At 47.0% G+C, this 25,922-nt stretch overlaps 1 protein-coding gene across 11 annotated transcripts in view; it reads right to left on the minus strand.

Moving 5' to 3' along the window:
- The window catches only part of HDAC4 (histone deacetylase 4), a 358,886-nt gene that overhangs the window by 258,675 nt on the left and 74,289 nt on the right, over positions 1–25,922 (minus strand). Inside the window, exon 3 of one of the 11 annotated variants that reach the window (XM_054550101.1) lies at positions 9,132–9,230. The exons of the other annotated variants lie outside the window; for them this stretch is intronic. The gene's annotated coding sequence lies outside the window, so the exon portion shown is untranslated. The remainder of the gene's footprint in view (positions 1–9,131; positions 9,231–25,922) is intronic. 11 annotated transcript variants of the gene reach the window in all.

Genomic DNA, 25,922 nt, shown 5'->3' on the forward strand with positions numbered 1-25,922 from the left:
CGGGGCCATGAACGTTCACCAAACCAAATTTAGTGCAGAGGCTGCATCATTCCAGGCTGAAACCCAGCACTTACAGCAAATGCCCAAGGAAGCAAGAAGCGGGACCCCGCCTTCTCAGCCACCTCTCACTACCACTCAGCTCCACTCCTGCTTCCTTCCTCTCACTCCACATCCGAGTTAGAGGGAAATACAATTGATCTCTGGCCTGCATTTACGTCTCCTGCACCTGGCGGGAGGCTTTGGCCTTACAGACGTGCCGGAGCCCCTGCCAGCGAGGGCCAGTGAGGGGCCCAGGGAGAAGACGGAGGTCAAGTCATAGGGCCTCCACCGTGGGCAGAGCTCCGCCAGCAAGCATCTTGGGAGCTGGGGGGCCTCAAGGGAGGCAGTCCCCCCACACACCATCCCTTTCTCCTTCGCTCATCTGGGGAAGCTGTGAGGACTGGTGTTGATAAAACATTCCAACCACACACTCAGGCCATGGATTTGGCCATGCCAGCACGGAGGCCAGGAGCCCCTAGCAGAAGTGTGTTCTGGAAGCTGCCCCCTCTCATGCTGCCGCCTGGTCCCATGGGGCATGGAGGGAGGGTGGCCAGGGCGGCCCGAGCCAGCATCAGGCACAAGGCCCAAGGAGTTTCTCCAGAGCAGCCCATCCTCTTCGGTCCAGAAAAAGTCAGATTCCACAGCAGGGTTAGCCGTCCAGTTAGGGAAGACACTAAGGGGCTCTGTGCGTGGAGGTGCTCAGAATCAAACCACTAAACCCCAGGACCCCCTGCTGGGGGAATGGTCCATGGCAGTCATTCAGCCTTGGGGTGAACCGTTCTGCCCAAATGCAGGTGAGAACACAATACTTATTACTATATACAGAACTGCCAAAGCCAACATGATTAGTAGAAAAACCAACATGTCACTGACTTGGGGGTCTGGTTTGCCCCAGTTGTGGGTGGAAGCCCCAGCCGTCCCTCAAGCCTGGTCCAGAGCTCCGCAGGCAGCAGATACACAAACTCTGAGTGACAGCATTGGTGTTGAGCAGACTCTAGATTTTGCTCTCCCCCCTGAACCAAGGATAGAGTAGGTTCAACAGAAAATGGTCACAGTGTGTCTGTGAGAGAGTGTGATGTTCCTGGGGGGATGGCTGGGGCTGAGGGAAGGCCCCTCCCATGAGCCCTGCCTCCATGAGACTGCGTAGGGCAGGACTGCCAGGCAGAAAGAGCACAGCACAGGCACAAGGGTGGCCCCAGGCTGGCAGGGCTGAATGGCTTCGGGAGCTCCCTCCTCTGCCCCCCCAGGGAGTAGAGGCAATGATGCAAATATGATAAGCAAACAGAGGCCCCAAAACACAGAAAGGGCCAGGACCCTGAGGCCAACCAAGCAGACCCAAAACCGGGCCTGGGAGCACAGGGCAGGGTCGCTGAGTGCAGAGGGGCCTCACTCAATGTCCAACACTTCCCTCCAAAACAGACATGCTGGTGAGAGGCTTCAATCCTTCCACCGGCCTGACACCTGGATCTCTGCTGCCCTGTGCCAGGTTCGCCACGTCCGACACCACCACGGCCACTGGCCATTTAAGAAAACGAACCCTGACGTTAACCTGCTTGAGCCCTAATACTAAGCCAGAGCAGCGCCACGATTCCAAAACTGCAAAGAGCGCCTTTTAAACATTCTGCTGAGATCTGCGCGGTCACGGTCTGACAGGCAGGTCTTCTTGGCTACCTGCGGTTTAATTCCAGCATTACCAGGCACCTAAAAGGCCTGTGAGCTTTTGTGGGGTCAAGCAGCATCAGCTCCACTTTACAACCCCGCAGAGTGAGATGTCAGCTCTGCAGCTCCAGGGCAGAGCCTTGCAGCCTTAGGGCCGGGGGGACGGCCTGGCCCCTTCTGAGCTCTCAGCAGCCTGAACTCCGCGTGTCCCCTGCTGTGTCACTGGCATGCTGGTCTTGCATGGCACTGATGTGTGGCACAAGCAGGCAACAAGCCCGGAGACACCCGACGCGGACCGTTAGACTGGGTAGCATTTGTTAAGCGCCGAGCAAACAGTGGATGAAGTGTCCTCAGTCGGCGTCAGCTGTCCTGATCCGCAGAACACATAACTCCTGGCACTCCTTTCCAAGCATCCGGGAAATGTAGAATCCAAGTGTTACACCATCCAGTTGAAGATGACAGATTTACAATATAAAACGGCACCCGCGACTGAGGACTTTGTAGGAATGGAGGCCGCTGTCATTATTTCATGGGTGAGGGGGAGAGGGACACTGTGACCCATGACAGGAAAGGACAGCTCAGCCCCTCCAAAATCACACACAGGGGACTCCGTTTCTCATAGAACTTCAAGTTTCTGTTCTAAGCAAACATTACAACACATTTTAAACTACATTCTGACATGAAGCTCCCATGCTTTTTAATGGCAGGTGTTAACAATGACCATGGAACAGTGATGGGGCGGTGCTTCCTCACGGTGACATGGCAGGGAGAAGTCTGGACTGGAGCCAGCAGGTTCCTCGACCTAAGAGGCCTTGGGCAGCCCACGCAGCGGCTCTGGGCACTCTCCTGTGAAAGGAAGAGCTCAGAATGGGTTCCTCTAAAGGTTCCTCCCAGAGCAGGGGTTCTGCGGTTCCCTGGGGCCCTAGACTTACATGAGGAAGGGGAAACAGAGAAGAATGTCCACTAAAAGCCTTATCCAAAAATTGAAAGCCAAGAAAAATCACACCAGATCATCTCAGTTTAGACTTGAGGAACCTCGGCGCTGACATGACTGTCACCATCACAAAACACTGGACACCAAGGTGCCACCTACCACACCACAACCTGGGAGGAGGGGCAGGCAGGGGCACCCCTGGGTAGGGCAGGACACCAGGCCAGCCAGCCACCCATGCTGCAGAGGAAATGCAGCCCCTCCCAACTGAGAGACCCTCGGTACCGTCACCACAGCCTTGGTGCCAGGGCTCCTAGCGCCTGACAGGGAAGATGAGAAGGACACTGGCCGCCGCCAAGAGGCCTGCTGCTCACCCTCAACTGCACGGCAGTGGTGCTGCCAGCACCACCATCCACGGTGGCCCAGGAGCCCACACACAGGGCACGCACACACGTAGTTCCACATTAGGCCCTTTCTTCCTCCATTGTTGGAAAGAAGGCCAAAGCCAGAACATGGTGAAATTCACGAGGAAAATGTCCCCGACTGTCCTCCATTCTAAAGCAAATGCTAAGAATGGGCTGCTGGGCTTCAGGAGAAGCCAAGTCACCTTTCCTCTATGCGTCCAACGAAACGAAAACATCCACACTTGTCTTCATAAAAACGGAAAACTGCAACCGGAACAAGGTCTGTGGCGTTTCTGCCAGCGTGTCCCATGGATATGAAGTTGGTCTTCCTATGGGTCCTCCAAGGCACACCCCTCAACTGCACCGCAGCATTGAGGGCACAATGTGGTGGTGGCCCAGCTGCCATAGCGCCGGCAGACTAGCCTGGTACACGGAGAGGGGAGCCTGCTGACCGTGGGCGGGCCACGTTCCCCCAGTGTCTTCATCTGCAGAGGGAGACCCGGAGCCTCTGAAGCCTGCTCCAGCTCTGCACTGTGGGGGCGGCCGGCCAGCAGGCAGGTAATGATCTCAGGCCCCACGCTGCTCTCACTGGCTGCCGACGGGAGGCAGACGAGGTGTGGGGGGCAGCCTGCAGAGCAAGGAGTCAAGGTGGCCAGCCTGGGGCAGGGTGTGCCCCCAGCCGGGGAGCTTCACTCAGGCTTGGGCTCTGTCCCGTGCCTCCCCGGGGGCATTCCGAGGTGGCGGAGGAGGAAGCTGCGGCCCGTTATCCACCACCCAGTCTCTCCCTCTCACCAGCACACAGATGTTCTCAGCGGCAGAGCCTGGCTTCTGCCTGAATTCATTTCATATTTTTAAATATGCTCTTAATGGAAAGCAACAAAAGTACTTGACAAAATGCGCTGATGTAAATGTCCCTGCAGCAGCCAGGGACTAATTTTAGAAGGGGCTTTGAGGAGAAACCCAAGGGACACTCACTCGCTGGAAACGGCCTCCTCCCCGAAGAGTGTGAGGATCTGGATTAGAACCAAATATCCCCAGGCTGCCCACGAGCCTGCTCCTCCAATCGGGGGCTGGCCATCCCACCGAGCACTGATCTGCAGGCTGGACTCTTCCTAACCTCACGAGAGGCGATGACCGGAATCATCCCAGTTTCCCATGGCACTTCGCAAACACAGCTGGTCAGGCCCTTAGCACCTCCGGACCCCCCAATCTCCCAGACTCTCTGCTGGAAGTTAAGGACACAGAGAAAGTTTCTTATGAAAATAAGCGCCTCAAAAGAAAGCCAACGTACAGCACTGGTGACAGAAAGGAAGATTCAGAAAAGCCTTCATGCCTGGCAATACGGCACACGCACTTTCAGAGACGTCTAATTATACTCAGGGCTGAGTTGGCTGAAGAGTGAGGAATATACTCCAAAGACAGGAATTTAAGGCAGGGTGAATAGAACATGAAAGCCAGCCTGAAGCCCAGGGCCTGTCCTGGGGCAGCCACCTGCACTGCCTCTTACCACTGCACCGTCCCTGTGAGTGGGCGTGGGGAGGGGATACAGTTCCCTTGGCAGGGGAAGCCAGAAGACAGGCCTGCAAGGGACCCGTCCGGGCCTGGGCTTGATGCTGGCTAGAAGGGGTCAAATTGAGAGAGGACTCCCCTCAGAACTCATAATCCCAGACCCCTCGCAATGGTTTGGGGAGAATTCAGACAACCCATGAGGCCTGACGAGCATCCCTGGCACCTGCAAACACAGGCATGTCCCAGATGGCACCTCCCAGCACCAGGCAGAAACCTTCTCTAGAGGAACACGCTATGAACCTCAAAAAAACATCCAAGAAGGATGGACATAAAGTCACAATCAAGAACCATGGGTAGCGGCAGTAAGTCCCAGAAAGACGTCAACTGTAGGAAAATCAGGCACTGACCCAAAACACATATGAAGGACACTCGACGAAACAAGAGAGGTCATCCAGGGTCAGGCGGGAGCTAGAGGCCACCAGGTCCTGTCACTTAGTGACTGTACAAACCTGGTGGCTTCCTCAACCTCCCTGTGCCTTAGCTTCCCATCTGCCAAAGGGGGATTAGAAAAGCCCACACTCTCCCTGGAGCAAGGCTAAGGAAGAAAGGAGACAGATGTCTCAGCTGTTATTATTAATAACTATCAGAATTGTCACATGGATCTGAATGATCCAAATGGAACTTGTAGAAACAAAACTGTCATCATTAAAATTTAAAACTAAATGAGTGAGTTAACTAATCAAGTATTAACAGACAGAGCTGAAGAGAGAATTAGTGAACAGTAAAATAGCACGGAAGAAATAACCCAGGATGCAGCACATAAAGGTAAAGAGATAGAAAGCAGGAGACGTTAGAGGACTGGAAGGACAGAGGAAGATATGCTAACACACATCTGTAAACCAAAAATAAAATTCTAAGCTCTCCACCGTCTGAATGGACCCCTCCTCTCAGCCAAGGGCAATTCCAACGTTAACCTGAAAAGCTAGTTCAGGTCGTGATGGGGATGGGAAGCCAGATATGCCTCATGATACCCTCCTCCCTTTTGGAATTGCTGATAGAACAGACTCTCTAAGTCTGATGAGAAACATTTCAGTCTATTCTCTCCGAAGCCTGCTACCCGGAGGCTTCGTCTGCATGGTAAATCCTTGGTCTCCACAACCCCTTATCATAATCCAGGCATTCCTTTGTGTTGATAACTCTTTCAACCAACTGCCAATCAGAACATTTTTAAATCTACCTATAATCTGAAAGCCTCACACTTCGAGTTGTCCCGCCTTTCTGGACTGGACCAATGTTCATCTTCCCCATAATGACTGACGTCTCGTGTCTCCCTAAAAATGTATAAAACCAAGCTGTTCCCTGACCACCTTGGGCACATGTTGTCAGCACCTCCTGAGGCTGTGTCATGGGCACGTCCTTAAGCTTGGCTAAACAAACTTTTTAAATTGAGTGAGACCTGTCTTAGATACTTCTGGTTTACACAGCTAATCAGAGTCCCAGAAAGAAAGAAGAGAGATGATGGGAGAGCGACGGGCAATGCCGATGCATGAGCGCTAGAGAAACATTCAAAATGAAACCCAGCATGCCCAACCACACGCTAAAACACACCTCAAAGCCCCTACGCTTCAGAGAGCACAACAGGCATCGTCAATCCGGCAGACCAGGTGACAGTGAGAAAGTTCAGAAACAGAAGTACAGATGGAACTCCAGGGCAGGATAAAGGTGCCCATCTCAACCACTGGGACAAACAGGGATGTTTTAATAAACAGTGCTGGAGACAACTGGGTCGCCATCTGGGAAAAGATAACATTAAATCCAAACCTAACACCATACACAAGGATAAACTCCAAACGAACTGGGGATGCAAATGTAAAAAACGAAACTGTACAAGCACTCAAAGAAAACATCGTCTGGAAGTCAAGGAAGGCTTTCTAACCAGGACTGAAAATCCAGATGCAATTTAAAAAAACAGTAAGTTTGATACATGGAGGAAAAACCTTTTACGGGGTGAAAGCAGCATGAGAAAGAATGTCAAAATACAGTGGACAAACTGTGAGCAGTTACTTGCAATACACATGAAAGATAAAGGCCAAAATCCCTTCCATCAGTGGAACTCTTACAAACTGTGGGAACAGAGACCAAAAGCCTAACAGAAAAGCCAAAAGCAAAGACAGAAAAAAGGCCCTTACAAACTGAAATATCTTCATCTACCAAATCAGCAAATAAGTAATACACGCCATTCCAAAGCCCTGTGGGAATACGCTCGCTCAGACACTACTGGCGGAAATGCAAACTGATATAAGTTTCCTACAGGAAATCTTGAGAAAAATCTAACAAAATGATATAATCTGCTTGTCTTTTGATAGAAATCACTCCATAAACCAACTCTGAAGATACAACTCAGATGGCAGGCCCGGTGACTCTCACCTGTAAATCCCAGCACTTTGGGGGGCCAAGGTGGGAAGATCACTTGAGCCCAGGAGTTTGAGAATAGCCTGAGCAACATAGCAAGACCCCATCTCTACATAAAAATTAAAGATAAAAAATTACCTAGGCATGGTGGCACGGGCCTGTAGTCCCAGCTACTTGGGAGGCTGAGGCAGGAGAATTGCTTGAGCCCACAAGGTGAAGGCTGTAGTGAGCTGTGATTGTACCACTGCCCTGTACAGTATACCAGTTGGCCCTATGTAAGAGAGTGGCTGGATGAATTCCAGAGTATATGTGGCTGTCCACAAGAATGAGCAGGAGCCTGTGGACAGACGTGGCGTGGTTTCCAGGACATGCTGCTAGGGAAGAGGAGTTCCCTATAGGACATTCTTTCTGTGCAAGAAAGTGGGCAAATTAAAGCACGCAAGGCCACCCAGGAAAGAAAGGGTAGCTCGTGGGGACAGGGTGGAAAGGACAGGGGAACAGCAGGGGTAGGGGACCCGCTTCTCTGAGTCTGGCTCCTACACAGTTCTGGCTTTTGAAACTGCAATTGGGTTTCACATAATCAAAAAGTGAAAATTAATAAAATCAAAAAGTACAAAGGGGGGAAAATTCTAAAATGAAATACAAACAGAAATAAATAACCAAACCCCATTTCAGATGAGTAACATAACCACGCTGGGGCAGCGTGGGGTGTGCATAAGAACTTGCCAAAGTGGCTTTTAGACCCGGTATCTGGACCATACGCCTTCAGCGACTGCTGGACTCTAGTTGAGGGTTTCTTTTTCACAGAGGCATAGGTTAATAATCTCTGAATATTCTGGGATTGAGACTGAACAAATAAGTAAGTACATTATGGATTCTGAGAGCTCCACATCTCGTTGTCAGAGGAGGGAGTAACAAACGTGAAAGGAGAAGGCTGGCCGATGGCCTTTGTGAGGCTGGCTGGAACTGAACTGCCATGTGTGTGGGTGGGGCCAGTGTGTGTGGGTGCAGGGGTGGATCTACGCACATCTATTCACAGCTCTGGCTGCCGAGAGCTGGTTTCTAAATAGCATTCCCCGAGAAAGGAACCAGGCCGTCTTGAGAAACAGCTGATTCCAGGGCAGGGCAGGGTGAGTACAGGAGAGATTAGGACATTCTGTATATCCAAGACAGTAAAGAAGGGCCCCAAAACGGGAGGGACCTGCCAGAAATGCCAGCATGAAGGGGCTCTCATTGGCCAAACTGGAACAATTTGGGCAGCAGAATAGATATTGATAATAAAAGGTTATAACCCAGTTAATTAATTAGGAATCTATGAGTTCAAACTAATATAAGTAAACAATAAGGAAAAATAAGGGGGAAAGGAAAGCCCTTTACAGTACAAAGTTAACTACAGGAGTCCACATTTCACGTTGTCCATAGGTTCTTGGAAACTGCAACTTTAAGCCAACGACAGAGGGTCCTCAAGCAATGCCAGTCCTTCAACAGTCGTTTGATTATAACACTGGTGCACTGGTGAGAAAAAAAACCTTGGTTTTGTTCTGTATTATTTCACTTAAAAGTCAGTTTCCAAGAACCTCCTGAGGTTAATGAGGGCTTCCCGTCCTGAATGTAAAAAGAATGGCAGCACTAGATGACCAGTAGCCACTACCACGACAACAACAGACTCAGACAAAGAACCATCAATGCTGCTGAGACTTGCGGGTCAGTGCTCGGGGAGTAGCAGGCTGTCTGCACAGTCCCAGATTATCTCCCTACCAGATACCTGCTAATTATGCAGGAAACAATGCAACTTCACAGTGGAAACACCCGCCAGCACCACCTTCACTGAGAGGTTCCAGGCAGCATCAGCAGCAGCGAAATACCACGGCGGCCTCCAAGCCCAGCGGTATCACTGGAATCCAATCACGAGGAAACATGCCGAAATCCCAAGCTGAGAAACATTTTACAAAATAGCTGCCCCTACGCTTCCAAAATGTGAATGTCACAAAACATAAAAATGACGAGGAGACTGTCCCGGAGCAAAGGAGATTGGGAAGGACATGAGAATCGAATGCCCTGCAGGCCTGTCATCTGCTATTGATAACAAGACATCACTAGACCATCAGCAAAACATAAATAAGGCCTACAGATGAGAGAACAACACCAGCTTGCTGTTATTTTCCAATTCTACTCACTGTATGTAGCTGAAGAGTGACCACGCTTATCTGAGGCAACATGGCCTGGATTATTAGTTGGGGGAAGGCATCACATCTACCACTAACTTTCAAATGATTCTGAAAAAAAAAAAGGATGCATATAAATAAACAGTAATTCTTTGGACTATTTTTTGCTGATTTTCTTTAAGTTTGAAATTACAGCAAAATTTTAAGTTAAAAAGAAAAAAGTTAAGGAATAAAATTCCCCATTATTATTGGAAGACACTAATCTTCAGATTCAGGAAGTCCAAAAAAATATCAACAGGGGTAAGTGAAAACGCTTACAAAAAGGTAGAACACAAAGACCACAAAACACCTAGAGAGACACAACAGATTCCTGCCAAGGAACGGAACAGCTACATTGGAACTGAGTGAACCAATCACATCCTCAGAGCCCTGGGGAAGAGCAGCTGCCTCCCCAGCACTGTCTTCTGTGAAGGATCATTCAACAATGAAGGGGAAAGGAGGCAACTTGCAGAGGAACAAAAAACGGAACTTCTGCGGGAATTTCTAAAGGATATTACTTCCAGAAGAAAAGTAAGAGCAAAAAACCAGAATATCTGATATTCAACAAGAAACAGCAAGCAAGTAATATCCACATATAGGAAACTTTAAGGAGCAGTGGCCGTAGGAAGCTGTGATGATGAAGGCAGCACACGGCCGCAGCCTCCCGTTAGCTGCTGGAAGGAAGCCGTACACACCCAGATGTATCAATTCTGCAAATCATTAAGAAAACAAAACCAACAACAAACAGAAAAATGGGTGCCCCATGTCAGAAGACACTGACAGCCACAACAGGCTGGCGGTCAGGCACAGGCCAGGCGAGGGCCACCTCCCGGGACCGAGCAAGGCGCCCTGGTCAGCCTGAAGACACTGGCACTATGTGTAAGAGGGTGTGGCCGTGCTGGAGGTCACGCAGAGTTAGAAGTGGCTTACCCGTGACCTGGCACTCCCATTCCCAGGCAGGGACCTGGCAAAGGCCCAAGTTTGCGTGTGCCAGAAAACACACAAAAGAATGTCCACAACATCATGTTTGAGAGCAGCCACATCTGAACATGAATCAAAGTTGTGAAAATTCACAAAACTGAATGCAAGACACTAATGAACACCAGTCACTGACAGCTACAGGCAGAAACATGGTTCTCGAAAACAGTCCTGCCTGAAAAAGAACTCATGAAATAGAAAACATATAGCATAATTCTATTTACATAAAGTCCAAAAACATAAAACTAAAATCATATTGTTTAGGAACACGTGCATGTATGATAAAACTTTTTTTTGGAAACAACAGCATGAAAAGCAAACATGTAAATGTCCTTGTAATGGTCTCTGTCTCACAGAGCACACTGCTATTGTATTTCTTTAAATGATGCAGATAAGGTCTATGTATTAATTCTTTAACTAGAGATTTATAATTAAAATTTAAAATAAATGCGTGCGGAGGGGATAAAAAGAGAATGACTAAGGGAGCTGAGAAAGTGATAAATCACCTGTAATTCCAGCACTTTGGGAGGCCGAAGCAGGCAGATCACCTGAGGTCAGAAGTTCAAGACCAGCCTGGCCAACATGGTGAAGCCCCGTCTCTACTTAAAATACAAAAGTTAGCCAGCGTGGTGGGAGGTGCCTGTAATCCCAGCTACTTGGGAGGCTGAGGCAGGAGAATCGCTTGAACCTGGGAGGCAGAGGGTGCAGTGAGTCGAGATCACACCATTGCACTCCAGCCTGGGGAACAAGAGTGAGACTTCGTCTCAAAAAACACACAAAAAGAAAAGTGATAAATCAAACAAACAAACAAACAAATTTAGAAGGAATTACAGAGAATGGAATGCTGATCTCCACCAGCCGGTGACAAATAACATAGGTAAATCTAAATTTGCCAAATATGGAAATAAGGAAATTGATAGGACTCTTCTGTTAAGTAAAAATATGTATTTTAATCAAAACTATTTTGCTGTTGAACTTTTCTAGCTATTAATTATTGGCAAATACAAAATACACTGATTCTAGTGGGTTTCTGATAATCTATAAAATTTTCTGAATCTTTTTGAGTCTTTTTATGTGAATTTATTTTGGTTCTTCCCATCTTAATGAAACTGCTGACATCTCAGGCCATACTGAACACATGTGCTACCGTAAGCTCAACCTCAGAACACAGATCTTGTTAAGACAAGGCCTCTACAGTTTTCCAACCATGAAAAAGATTCACTTTTGCTTTCAAATGATCCCCAACTTGTAAGAACTACATATTCTCTCCAACTTGGGTATTTTAAAATCAATTAAGAAAACTGAAATAATTATTTTATCTAATCTCTTTTATTTTTCAAAACATTCTCTCATATTTATACGATTTATACCGCTTTCCTTGTATAACAACTGTCCTGTAATAAAACCTTTGATAACGAATAACTATATAATGTACTGTTATTTTCTTTCCCTCAATATTCTATTCAGGGTCTTTAAACCTATGTTTACAAACAAAATGTGCTTATAACGTTTGCTTTATTATTGTCTCTTACAGGTTCTAAAATCAAGATACTCTGAGCTTCATAAGATTAGCTTGCGGCCAGGCGCAGTGGCTCACGCCTGTAATCCCAGCACTTTGGAAGGTGAAGGCGGACGGATCACGAGGTCAGGAGATTGAGACCATTCTGGCTAACACGGTGAAACCCCGTCTCTATTAAAAATACAAAAAATTAGCCAGGCGTGGTGGCGGGCGCCTGTAGTCCCAGCTACTCGGGAGGCTGAGGCAGGAGAATGGTGTGAACCCAGGAGACGGAGCTTGCAGTGAGCTGAGATAGTGCCACTGCACTCCAGCCTGAGCGAAAGAGCAAGACTCCATCTCAAAAAAAAAAAAAAAAAAAAAAAAAAAAAAAAGATTAGCTTGCATCTTTCTGTGTTTTGAGGCAATCTTAAACAAGGTGAACGTGTGTAAATGTTGGAAAAATATTACATTATCCCTGAAGGAGTAGCAGCTTTCAACAATTACCTAACTGGGTCTTTTGTGGGGTTCTCAGAAGTTCTTCCTTTTAGTGACAACCAACTCATGCTGCTTCTTGTCAGAGTACAGGATGCTTTTCTTCTAAGGTCTGACATTTTATAGTTACTTGCTCTGGCCCAGTCAAAGCCCTCCAAAGCCCTGCCATAGAGTACAGAACATCACAGCTCCCGCCCACACCAGGACTTCCCCTAGACACTGGCTTCATCATTCTCAGGGCAGCATCTATCCCTAATGGCACATCCAGTTGTTACGGGGGAGGGTCTTCACTGCGAGTCTTCCAGGTTCTTGACATGTTGAACAAAGAATTGGACAAAACACACAAAGCAATGAAAGAATGAAGCAACGAAAGCACAGATTTGTTTAAGCAAAAGTACCCTCCACAGAGCAGGAGCAAGCTCCACTGCAAGCTGCTCAAGAGTCCTACTTGCAAAATCTTCTGGGGTTAAGTACCCTTTAGAGGTTTCCTATTGGTTATACCCTATGTAAATGAAGACTTGGCTCGTGACCAATCAGAGGCCAAAGTGAAGTTACACTCTATGTGAATGAAGACTTGGCCCGCAACCAATCAGGGGCTGAAGTGAAGGCTCAGCCAGCAACCAATCAGATGCTGAAGTGAAGGCTCCCTGTCTCCAGATTCTATTCTACTGCCTTGCAATGACAAGTTTAGGGGAGTAAAGCCCTACACTTCAGAGCGCAAGCTCACTGGATAAGAGTCAGTCGCTTGGCACAGCCCCTTGGGCCAGTGACTTCCTTTCTCAATGCCTCTGTTTTCTCATCTGTAAAATACGGATGATGTAAGGTTAGTAGGACCCATCCGTAGGCTGTGGTGAGGATCACAGCTGTAAATATGTAGAAAACACTTAGCAAAGTCCCTGTGCAGGGTAGACTCCATCACTGCCAGCCATATTTACCATTATGCAGTTGTTTATTTACCCATCTACTGTTTGACTTTCCCACTGGCACTGGGTGTGGCAATGGGTGGGGGCTTTTCCTGTGTGGCTCACCAGTAGATCCCAGTGCTTACAGCAGCCTGGCATGTAGCAGATGCTCACAAGAGGTGTCTTGACTGGCTGAGTGCTGATGTGTGGACGGGAACCAGCCTAAGGAAAGTACTCTTAAGACTCTTCATCCTGCCCTGGTGTGGGTAGCCTGGGTCTGTCACTCGGCCCCACACCCAGGGCCCCACTCCTGGCTTCGATAAGCGATGTCACCAATGTCTGCCCCAGCACCTGGACAGACTCTTGTGGCCCTTCCTTCTCAGGAAGCCCAGAAAAAACTGCAGTCACTGAGACAAACCCAGTGCTGCTGCAGGGTGTCTGGAGGCATCTTGCCATAGTGGGTGGGGTGCACGTGCCACAAACGGCTCACTCTTGATGATGAGGGTGACTCACGCATGCCCCTTGTCCCCACAGTTCTGTTTCTGGGAGTTTATCCTAACAAAACAATAATGATAAGAACAATCAGCCCCAAACATAAAGACACGTGTGCAACAATGTTCACTGAGGTGTTATTTACTATACAAAAAATTTAAGTCCCATTAACAGAGGATTTTTAAGTACTGAAATATTATGGAGCTACAAAAAAATCCCACTGCTGTTCTATCGTGTATGTAATAGGTACAGGTATGGACATGGGGAGACAGAGAGGGAAAGAGAGAAAAAGAGACAGAGCTCCTGCTTGAGAATCTACAAAATGTCACCTGTGACTTTCTCTGAACTGTGTGCCTCCCAGCTAACTGTGGTCTGGCGGGGTAAAGAGGGCAATTTCCTTTCTTTCATCTTTCAGCATTGTTGGATGTTAAGTAAAGAAAAGACTACATCTTAACTTTTGAAACTGGGGAAGGGGAGTATTTTCCCATTTATTTAATAAACTGCTTTCATCCAACAAAATCAAAGCAATAAATGGGGCAGATCTTCGGAGAGCCTGTGCGTGGAAGACACCATGCTGTGCTAGGTGAGAGAGGAGGCGTCTGGGAGCCCAGGCCATGCCCTCCAAGAACCTGCAGCCAGCGACTTAGGTGTGTGCGCCTGGAAAGTGCTTCTTCACGCGTGGACATGGGAGAGGTAATGCTGAATTCGTGTTTCCGCCCAATCTGGATTTGAGGAGGAAGACGCCGGTGAGAGCTCAGAAAGCATCCCCTGTCACAGGGCCCCGGGGCAGCCAGTCACACACACCTGGGGGCCTGCACAGGGAAAAAACGCCACCACTCGACCATGCAGAAGCACCACAAAAACATTCATTTTTATTTTTTCTAAAAAAAGACAAGAACATCCATTGCTGTTGAAATATTTAACTTAAGAAAGAAACAGTGCAAATTTCAGAATGAAATATATCCTCTATCGCTTCCCCTAGAATCCAGGACACAGAAAGTGCATCTGGATGGGGCCACATGCACTATGGTATGTACTGATGAAACACTGACAAAGGCTGGTGTAACTTTTAAAATGTGAAGGATTAGCACAATTGATGGTGTGAAACTAGAAGGCAGCTGAAAAAATTAAAAAGTAACTAACGCACATAAATAAGAAATCTGGGGTCTCTGGAAAATATTTTCAAACATAGAGTACTTGGACAATCCTGGATTTGAAACCCAAATTGGACGTGCAAAGGCAAAAATGTAGCCACAATTAGCTGAAAGAAACACAGCCCTGAGCCATTCTATGAGAAAACCAATCCTGCCACAACTCACCAATGCAAACTTAACATGGAGAAAGAGGTCCTCACCGCACAGTATCCCGAACAGAAAGGCTGGTGAGAGTGAAAATTAAAAGCAAGAGAACAATAGCAATTCTTAAACTCCTTCAGATAAAGTAAATAAATCCTAATCCCTGTAAAGCCTATTGCCATTATGTGTTTGCTCTCCAGGGGCCAAGCAAAGCCAAAGTGCCTGCGTGGTATGCTGTGGCTTCCTGCTCAGCAGCCCACCCGCTTCAGTGCAGCAGCCAGCGCACTCAGGACCCCCAGGCAGATACCACGCAGGACTCTGATGCAAGTGGTGACAGGGTGGTCGGGAGAGCCCCACTCACGAGTTACCACAGCTCACAGTCAGCACAACTGGGAACCCACGCTGCAGACAGCCTGTTCTCTGTCTCCTGTGGAAACCCTGGTCAGTTGTTCTTAAACTCGCCATCCCTTGGAGAGGAGGCCATAACAGAAGGGGGTGTGGGTGAGGTGCTGCTGTAGGGACGCAGCAGCAGGGATGGGAGCCAACGAACAAGAGACTGAATATGGCTGCAGTGCCCTGGCTTAGGAAGAGCAGAATCTACACCGACCTGGGAAGGAAGAACAACTGCAGCTCAGACACTTCCAAACACAACTTCAGAAATGAGCAAGATCTTTCCTCTAAGACACGTGCTCTCTTACAGCAGCTAAAGGCAAGCAACATCCTCTTCAACAAATGGTGCTGAACCATCGAATCGCCACAGGCAAAGGAATGAAGTTGAACCCCTACCTCATACCATACGCAAAACTTAAGGCAGAATAGACCAATGATCTAAATATAAGAACTAAAACCATAAAACTCATAGAAGAAAACACAGGGGGGAAATCTTCATGACCTTGGATTTGGCAGTGGCTTCTTAGTTATGACATCAAAGGCCAAGCAACAAAAAACAGATTAACTGCACTTCATCAAAATGAAAAACTTCTGTGCACCACAGGACACCATCAAGAGAGTGAAATGACAACCTACAGAATAGAAGGAGATATTTGCAGATTATATATCTATAACATATGAAGTACCCCTACAACACAACAACAAAAAACAAACAACCCAATTCAAATATGGGCAAAAGACGTGAAGAGACATTTATCCAAAGAAAATATGCCAACGGCCAATAGGTACATGAAAAGATGTTCAACATCACTAATTATTAGGCAAATACAAATCAAAACCACGATAAGGTACCATTCACACTCACTAGGATGACTATTATTTCAAAATTGGAAAATAAAAAATACTGGTGCGGATGTGAAGAAATTGGAACCCTCGTACGTGGTGGGCAGGAACATAAAATGGTGCAGTGTTGTGGAAAACACTTCGGTGGTTTCTAAAAACTTAAATACAGGGCTGGGCATGGTGGCTCACGCCTGTAATCCTAGCACTTTGGGAGGCCGAGACAGGTGGATCACCTGTGGTCAGGAGTTCAAGACCAGCCTGGTCAACATGGCAAAACCCCATCTCTACTAAAAATACAAAAATTAACCGGGTGTGGTGGCGGACGTCTGTAGTCGCAGCTACTCAGGAGGCTGAAGCATGAGAGTCACTCGAACCCCAGGGGACGGAGGTTGCAGTAAGCCGAGATTGCACCACTGTACTCCAGGCTGGGCGACAGAGTGGGATGAAAAAAAAAATAATAATAAATTAAGCACAAAATTATCATAGGATTCAACAATTCTGCTCCAAGGGTATATACCCAAAAGATGTGAAAGCAGGGACCAGAGACGTGTATACACATATGTTCACAGCAGCATTAGTCCCAGTGGCCAAAAAGTTAAGATGGCCCAAAGGTCCACCAAGAGATGGAATAAATAAGATGTGATGTATGCACACAATGGACTGCTCATCCTTAAAAGTTTTAGGAACCAAATTCTGACCATGCCACAATACAAGTGAACCCTGACACATTATGCCAAGTGAAAGAAGCCACGCACAAAAGGACAAATACGATACAAGTCCATTCACAGAAGGGCCCTAGAGGAGTCAGATTCACTGAGAAAGCAGAATGGTGAATGGTGGGTGCCGCAGCTAGAGGGAGGGAAACGGGATTGTTTACTAGGTATGGAGATGAAAACGTTCTGGGAATGGATGGTGGTGATGGTTGCCCAACAATGGGAAAATATTTACTGCCACTGAACTGTGTGCTTAAAAATGCTTAGAATTATAAATTTATGTTATGTATATTTTACCATAATAAAAAAGGCATGATGAACAAAGAAATAAATATACATGTTGGTAGACAGAGTGAAACAACACCCAAGTGTTATTTCAAGAATTAAAAAGAAATACGTTATTTATTAAAAGAATCAGGGATTGCTTTATTAACTGATATGAAATAATCTTCAAGGCATAATAAATGGCAAAGCAAGGAGTTGGAAGAAAACAACAGATGGCAGTATGTTTTAAACTCTCTATGATTTGCTAGATACTTCTAGGGCCATGGGCATCCCAGCGAGCCAGCAGCTGGCTACTTCTCTGGTCCGAGACCCCCACATCCACCGCACCTGAGGCCTCTCTGAATGCTGACGGGAGCCTGTGGGGCAGTTCACATGCCACCCCCAAGCACACAGAGGTCACCCCTGTCATGCTGCTAAAGAGAAGTGCAAAACAGGCCCAGGGGTACCACCTTCCCAGGCCATGAGTGCAGGCACGAGAGGCACAGCCTGAGCGAGACCACATTACTCACTGGCGGTGCACCTGTTTCTGGAAAAAAACCCTGACTAGGATGATTCACCAACTGCCTTCGCTGAACAAATGTTTCAGAATCTGAGTAGCAGAGCCTCAAGGAAGCCGCAAGAGCCTGGGGTCAGAAGGCGGTAGCCTCGCCTGGCTCTGCTGGCAGCTGGGTTTCCTGGGGCACCTGGCTTTGCCCTGGGAGCCTGGCCGTACCCACCTGTGAGGGAGGGTGTGCCTTTCCCACGGGGTGGCCCAGGGCTCAGCTGAGCCAATGGCATGAATAAGGCAAGCTGGGGCCCGATGAATGTTCCTCCCCTTCCCCAGGGGCTGGGGGGCACCCCCATGCAGCTCAGAAACTGGGGCCCAGGTTCCCTGCCCTCAGAACCTGCTCTGCAGAGCCCAGGTGTCCAGCGAGTGAAACTCAGTTGTTCTGCTCCTCAGCTACAATATGGAAGTATTTTCTCAATTTTACACACAAAGTTAATTATCGTAGACAGCCTGGACTTTTTTTCATTCATGAAACTCCCTTAAATTTGGTTCATACCAAGTTTATGTGCATAGGCAGAAAACAAGTCAGAACTGCAATCTCAAAATCAGACGCTAGCCCCCAGCCAGCCAGCCCAGACTTGGCCCGGGACTGCCCTTCTGCCTACAGGGCTTTCCCAGAGAGACTGCCTGGCTCACAGGATGGGACTCAGAACCAGGGCCTGATACCCTCCCCAAAGCGTGCCTGTGCCCTGCAGGCCCTCGGAAACCCAGAGCAAGCCTAGAGACACCCTGGCCAAGTTCACGGGCATGGCCAAGCCCTGCCTGGCTCCTGGCCCACACTGCTCCCTGCAAGCTAACATCCAGCAGAGGCCCCTGGACAGGCTCTGGACAGTTTTCCTTCCCATGCTCTCCCCGCATACACACCATCCAGGGCCCTGGGGTGGCTGCCATTTCTTCTGAATGTCTGTACAGGCCCATGCCTGGCCCTGTCCACAAGGCCCCTCACTGCACATCCCTCCACATCTGCCAGTGGCTGGTCCCCGCCCTGAGCAATGTAAGCTGGATGACACCCTGAAAGCCACACATTCCCACCAACCACCTATAGCAGGGGCTGAATCAATACTTGCCAAAGGCCTGAATCAGCTCTGAAACGACTGGAGGCCCAAGTTCTTTCTTCTGGCCACTCTGGAGGAGCCCTGGCGCTGGCCCAAGTGTGCTCCCCGGTAACCCAGGACTGTGGGGAGCCCAGCTCCCAGGCTTCCGGCCTCTTCACGGGTACCCCAGATGAAAAATGTTCTACAAAAACAAGGGCAGGATGAATGTAGTCCGGGGACCTCCTGACGATCTCACACGCTGCTGAAAAGGCCTTACGATGAGGTTTGCTGTGGGCAACAGGAAGCATTCTGTAAGGCATTCTGTCCTTCAGATCTGGACAGTGAGGTACTTGCTGTCCAGCCCCTGAGTTTCCCAGACCTGAATGTAACACTGTGCAAGCCTCACACACAGGGATCTTTCTTAACCCCTACAGAATGCCCACTGGAAGGAGGCAAACACTCCCAACGAGGAAAACATCCTATCCATGAGAGTGGGGAGCTGGTGGGGGAGGAAAAAGAAACACCAAACATTTCAGGAAATAAATCACATCTGTGCCCAGCATCCTCCCCCAGCGAGCACAGCACACATCCGACCTGCCAGGCTCGGCACCTCTGAGAAAAGGACTTTGTCGGGCGCAGCCACACGCCTGACCTCTCGGGCGCCCGCTGGCCCTCTTTATCTCCAGCAGCCCAGCCCGGAGCTCACAGGGCAGGCCAGCCCTGGCTGAGAGTCAGGAGCGGTGGAGCTGGGCTTGGTGTTTATGTCTGATCCAGACAACTGGGGGTTTATGACGATTTACTGACGCAAGAGCTCCCCGAAGCTGCATGCCAGAAATTAATCAAGGGAGGAGGAATTCTTTTTAAGAAACCACTTGGCTGCTGCGAACCTGCCTGAAAGGCTGGGAGTGTAAGCTGAGCTCCTTCCTCCAGGCCCAGGCCACCAGGCAGCAGCAGCACACCCAGGACCCACAGGCAGAGCCCAGGGCCAACTCCTGGCCCCAGATGGAGGCAGGCGGCATGGAAGGTCCTGCAATGCCAACCCCCCACATCCCCCCAGTGCAGCTACCTCCCCACCAGCCGATCCTGGGCCAGCCCACTCCCAGAAGGACTCAGAAGGGGTCCATGGGGACCCCACCAGCTGTGCAGACCCCAAAGGTGGGTCCTCCTATTGGAATGACAGGAACCCTCTATTATCTGCTAGTAAAATTCCTTTCTCAGGAGTTGAGTTTTACGGTTTACCATCACTCATCACCAAAAGAGAAAAAAAGGTAAAACATACAAGTTTGATTCTGCCCTGTCATCTCAGTGAGACAGGCACAGCCTCTGCAGCAGCAGCTTGGGTTGGGAGGGCAGGGGCCAGGGCGGGCCAGCAGTTCCTCTCCAGCTTTCTGCACACCCCTCCTCCCACTGCAACACCCCTCCTCCTTGCTCCCCCATTCCTGCTCTGGCTGGGGGAGGGAAGCTGGCATCACACAGACACCCGTGCTCCATTTGTTTTGTGATCTGATGTCCAAGTTATTCTGAAATTTCAAACACTGAAGGACACAGGTTATTTATATTTATCAAAAAGGGCATGAGTCTGACAAGGCTGACTAAACTAAACCTTGCCAGACACTCAGGGCCTGGGCTGGGCTACAGAGGGTTCTGGATCCCAAGAAGAGGACAGCAGCTGACATCCCTGGGCAGGAGCAGGCGCTGGGCTCCATGCCTGCCTCACTTGATCCTCACGACAACCCTATTAGGTGAAGTCTCTTAGGAGCCCCATTTCTCAGAGAAGGGAGCAGAAGCCTAGTGGGAGGCGGCCACGGACACACAGAGGGGCCTGGATCAGCAGCCACAGAGCCGATGGCCGGAGGCCGCACGCAGGCCGGGTACAGCTGCCTGGAGAGCCATGGGAGAGCTAGAGGGACACTGGGAGTGGTGCCAAGTGGCCCAACGGCCAGCTTTCCACAGAAGCATTGGGAATGGGAGGTCCAACCAGGCCCTAGGGGGACCCTGTGCCAAAGGAAGAGATGCCTCACAGGAGACCCCGCGAGGGAGTGGCAGCTGCTAACCCTGCCTGGTTCCAAAGGCGTGAGCGAGGTCCACTGGGGACTGCAGCCAGCAACCTGGCAATCAGGACTGCAAGAGGGCGACAGGAAGGAGTGTGGCTCACCAAGGACACCTGAACTCTGGCACCACTGAACATTGGTCTGGACTTCCGCTCCAAGAAGCTCTTCTCCACCAACACTGAACAGGCTGCCAGTGACCCCGCACAGTGGCTGAAGGCAGCCACGTGGCAGAAGGGGCAAGGTCAGCCAACCTTCACACTCTGTTTTCTTATCTCAGAGGAAGATGCTGATTCTGACCAACAAAATAACTGCTTCCCCATAATGCTAAGATCCCCTGGTCATGAAGCCTGGCCTTCTACAGGGAGAAGAATCCCTGGCTTCCTTACTAGACTATCTGTAATTCAATGTGTCGATACAAGTATATTTATCTTTAAATGTTTTAAGTGAGCAATTATGCTGAATAAAATATACTTTTAAACGTAGTATACTAAACGTGGTATTTGTAACCCAACCACTTTGGTTTAATGTGGCAAAAGAGATCTCGCCCTCAGCCTTCTCCATCCCAAAAAGGCCACTGAAGAGGACAGGCTGTGCTGCCACCCCAGCCCCACATGCCACGCTCCTGACACAGACCTGCTGCCCTGTGCGTGCACACTCCCAACCTGCCTGGCCTTGGTTGCCCGACATTTGGAGTGGGAAGGAAGGCAGATATGCCTGAATACAGCCCAGAGGACATACTGAGAGTCAGAGCGGCTAAGTGAAGCTCTCAGCCTACCCAGGAGGAAGCGGGGCTGATGGGCCATCGGAGCAAAGTGCGGCCAGCACCGTTGTGACATTATGGCACAAACCGCAGCGTCCTGCACGTGATTCCTCAGGCTAAATCTGGAATGAATTCTTCCTTCATATCCGAGGGGAAAACGGTAAAAGCCACGAGAAGGAGGCAGGATGGGGGAGGGAAGACAAGCAGGAAGGGGTGGGGTGGCCCTGCCCACTGCATTTCTGGTCAGGGAGATTTTAGAGCATTTATAAGGTGCGACATAAATCACCTCATAAAATATCTGAATAAAAGTGCTATAAGAGCTGCTCAAGGCTGCAGATATATTTCAGTCCACTTTAAAATATGCCCAGCAGTTATTTTACCGCAACATAAAGACGAATGCAAGCCTGGAAAGCAAGCTGGGACTCGTGAACTAAGCCGCCCGGATAGTGAGTTCTACGGGGCAAACCTTCAGGAAGCACACACAGGCCAGGTGAGTGAACTGCAGTGACACGTCGCCAGTCGCCAGGGTTGCCCTGGACCCACCGTGCGGGGACTGACACGTAAACCTCAGCTTCCACTTGGCTACAGCAGGCCACACTAACCCTCCAGCCAGGAACACGGAGGACAGGATGCAATCTAAAACACGGTGATGCACGAGGAGCCCAGGCCTGGAAGAGAAGGGACGTGGGAAGAGGGCACACTCAGCCCGCATTTCCTCCAGAGGCTGAGGAGCGGAGCAGCACCGGACGGCTCGGACCCTGGGAAACGAAAGCCAGACTGAGCATGGGGGTGAGGAGAGCCCCGTGCCAGGAGCGAGGGCAACACGGACCTGACCAGTCCTCACAGAATCTGCAGTCAGACTTGAGCGTAAGAAGGGATACAAGAGGGAAAGGTGGACGTTTCAAAGGCAGTTATTCCAATTTTATGGAATAATTTTATGCATAAAATTCTAAATCTGCCTGGGCTTAAAATAGCTTCAAAATAAACAAAGGCTAAACCTGACAGAGCTAAAAAGAGAAACAATGCCAATCCACAATTACATCAGGGGGATTTTAATATTCCATTCCCACTATCTGACAGAAAAGCAGATAATAAAATTAGTAAAGATAACAGGAGATCTGAACACAATGATTAATTTGATTAAATGGACATGTAGAACTGGCAAATCTCCACGGCTGACTTCTTCTCTTCAAGTATACATAAAATGTTGACAAAATTGACCATATAATCAATAAAGCAAAATTCAAAGAATTTCTAAAAACTGAAATTACATAAAATGAGTGACCACAGTGAAATTAAACTAGAAATCAATAACAAAATGAAAGCAAAATACTAGCAAATTCATAAAGCATTGAAATTAAGAAATGTGTTTCTAATTAACACGAGTCAAAAAAAGAAACTAGATAATATTCTAAACCAAATTATAATTAAAATGACATTAAAAAGCTCACATAATCTAGCGAAAGCCATACATAGGTGGAAATTTATAGTTTTAAGCACATGGATTACAGAAGAAAGTCTGAAAAAAAAAAAATCAATGATCTAAATATTTACCTTAATCAGTAAAAACAACAACCCCAGCAAATTAAATCCCAAAAACAAAAATAATAGCAAGAACAGAAATTTATTTTTTTAAATTCAATTTAAAAAAATCAAGAAAACCAAACACAGTTCTTAAAAAATATTCATATAATAAATAAGCTCCTAGCAAAGTCCAATGAAGGAAAAATGAGAGAATAAACAATATCAGGAATTTAAAAGGGGATGACACTACAAATCCTACAGTCATTACAAAGATAATGAGAAGGTATTTAAACAACTTTGTTTCAATACATTTGAAGATGCAGATGGAATGTAAAAACTTCCAAGAAAAACTAAACACACAAAAACTGACACAAGAAAATCTTAAAAATCTAAATAGTCCTATATCAGTTGAGGGTGTAATTTACAAATCTTTCCACAAAGAAAACTCCAAGGTAGGTTCATAAGCAAATCCATCCCAACTTAAGAAAGAAATAGCATCTTTCCTAAATAAACTCTTCAAGAGAATCAAACAGGAGTCAGCAAACTATGGCCCACGGGCCAAGTACAATCTGTGGCTTGATTTTATATAACCTGAAAAATAAGATGGGATTTTACATTAAGTGGTTGTTAAAAAAAAAAAGAAAAAAAGAAAAGAAAAGAAAAAAGGGAAAAAAACGTGCAATAGAGACCATATGTGGTCCACAAAACATGAAGTCTTTACTGACTCTCTACAGAAAAATTTTGGCAATCCTAGGAATAGAAAAAGAAAGCAACTTCACATTTTAAGAGGTCAGTATAACTTTAATATTAAAATGTGACAAAGCATTTCAAGAAAAAATAACACGTCAATCTCATTCATATCTTTAGATGATAAAAATTAAACTGACTATAAGCAATGTAAATTCAACAGTATATAAGAAGAATAACACATTATAATAATTATTACAGAAGTGTAAGGTTGACTTAACATTCAAGTCAATCAGAAAATTCAACACAATAAAATAAAGAAAAAAGCGTAAGACTATTAACAGATGCAGAAAAAGTCTAATATATTAAATTGAACCAAATGAAAATACCATGTTTTGTAGATGGAAAAAGATCAAATATCTGCAATTTCACATGACTCCATCTAATATTTTAACACCTGCTTATCAGAAAAACTCAGCAAACTAAGAACAAAAGTAAACTGCATTAATCTCATAGACTACACAGAACTTATAGCAAATTTTATATATAATGATGAAATACTAAAAATGTTTCTCTTGATATTAGAATAAGACATAGATACCTACTACTACCAATGACTGATATAGATGCCTACTATTACCATTTGACCGAAGGTCCTAGGCAGTGCAGCAAAGAAAAGAAAGACATAAAAGTTTTAAAAATTAGCAAAGAAGAAATGAAACATTCACCATCCATAGACAATATGCATTAAAAACCCAAAAGAATATAAAGATAACTAGTATAATAATAAACACTGTGCAAGGTATCTGGGGACATGATAAATATACAAAAATTAATTGTGCTTCTAAACATTACAAAAATAAAATTTCAAAAACAAAACAGCATAACCCCCCAACTCATCAAAAACCTAGAAGTAAATCTAACAAAAGAAATAAAAGACTTCTAGGCCAGGCACGGTGGCTCATGCCTGTAATCCCAGCACTTTGGGAGGCCTAGGTGGACGGACTGCTTGAGGTCAGGACTTCGAGACCAGCCTGATCAACATGGTGAAGCCCCATCTCTACACAAAGTGGAAAAAATTAGCCAGGGATGGTGGCATGTGCCTGTAATCCCAGGTACTCAGGAGGCTAAGGCACGAGAACTGCTTGAGCCTGGGAGATGGAGGTTGCAGTGAGTTGAGATTGTGCCACTGCACTCCAGCCTGGGCAGTACAGCAAGACTCCATCTCAAAACAAACAAACAAATAAAAAAAACCTAAGACCTCTATACTGAAAATTACAAAATATAATCAAAAGAAATTACAGATGCTCGAAAAAAATAAAGAGACGTAGCATATTCGTAGATTAGAAGACTCCTAATAAACTGATTTCATATGCAAATCAATGGATCCCAATTGAGACCACAGCAGGTATTCTGTTGAAATTGAAAAGCTGATTTTAAAATTCATATGGAGGCCGGGCACGGTGGCTCATGCCTGTAATCCCAGCACTTTAGGAGGCCGAGGCAGGCGGATCACAAGGTCAGGAGATCAAGACCATCCTGGCTAACACGGTGAACCCCCCCCCCCCACTAAAAATACAAAAAAATTAGCTGGGCGTGGCGGCGTGCACCTGTAGTCCCAGCTGCTGGGGAGGCTGAGGCAGGAGAATGGCATGAACCCGGGAGGCAGAGCTTGCAGTGAGCCGAGATCATGCCACTGCACTCCAGCCTGGAAGACAGAGCAAGACTCCATCTCAAAAAAAAAAAAAAAATTCATATGGAAATGCAAAGGGCTAAAAAGAACCATAACAAGCTTTGAAAAGTTTTAAAAAGTTGAAAGACCCACATTATTAGATACTATGGTTAATTGCAAATCTATTAGTTAAGACAGTGTTGCATTGGTACACAGATAAGCAAACAGACAAATGAACTAGAATAAAGTGCAAAAACAGACCCATTTATATAATTTATTTCACTTATGACAAAGTTGCATTGGATAGCAGAGAAGAAAGGATGACTCTTTTAAATAAATACTGTTAGGCCAAATGAATTTCCAAATGGAAAAGTAACTCTCAATCCCTACCTCACACCATATTAAAAAAAAAAAAATCCCAGTGGATCATAGATCTAAATGAGTGATAGAACAATGAAGTTTATCAAAAATAATATAGAATATCTTCAAATAGGCATAGATAAAACTACTAAATTGGACTATTAAAATTAAGAGCATCTGTTCAGGAAAAAAAAAAAAAAAAAAACACCATTAAGAAAGGGAAAACGCAGCACACAGACTG

Source organism: Pongo abelii, chromosome 11 (genome assembly GCF_028885655.2).
Source record: "Pongo abelii isolate AG06213 chromosome 11, NHGRI_mPonAbe1-v2.0_pri, whole genome shotgun sequence".
NCBI lineage: Eukaryota > Metazoa > Chordata > Mammalia > Primates > Hominidae > Pongo > Pongo abelii.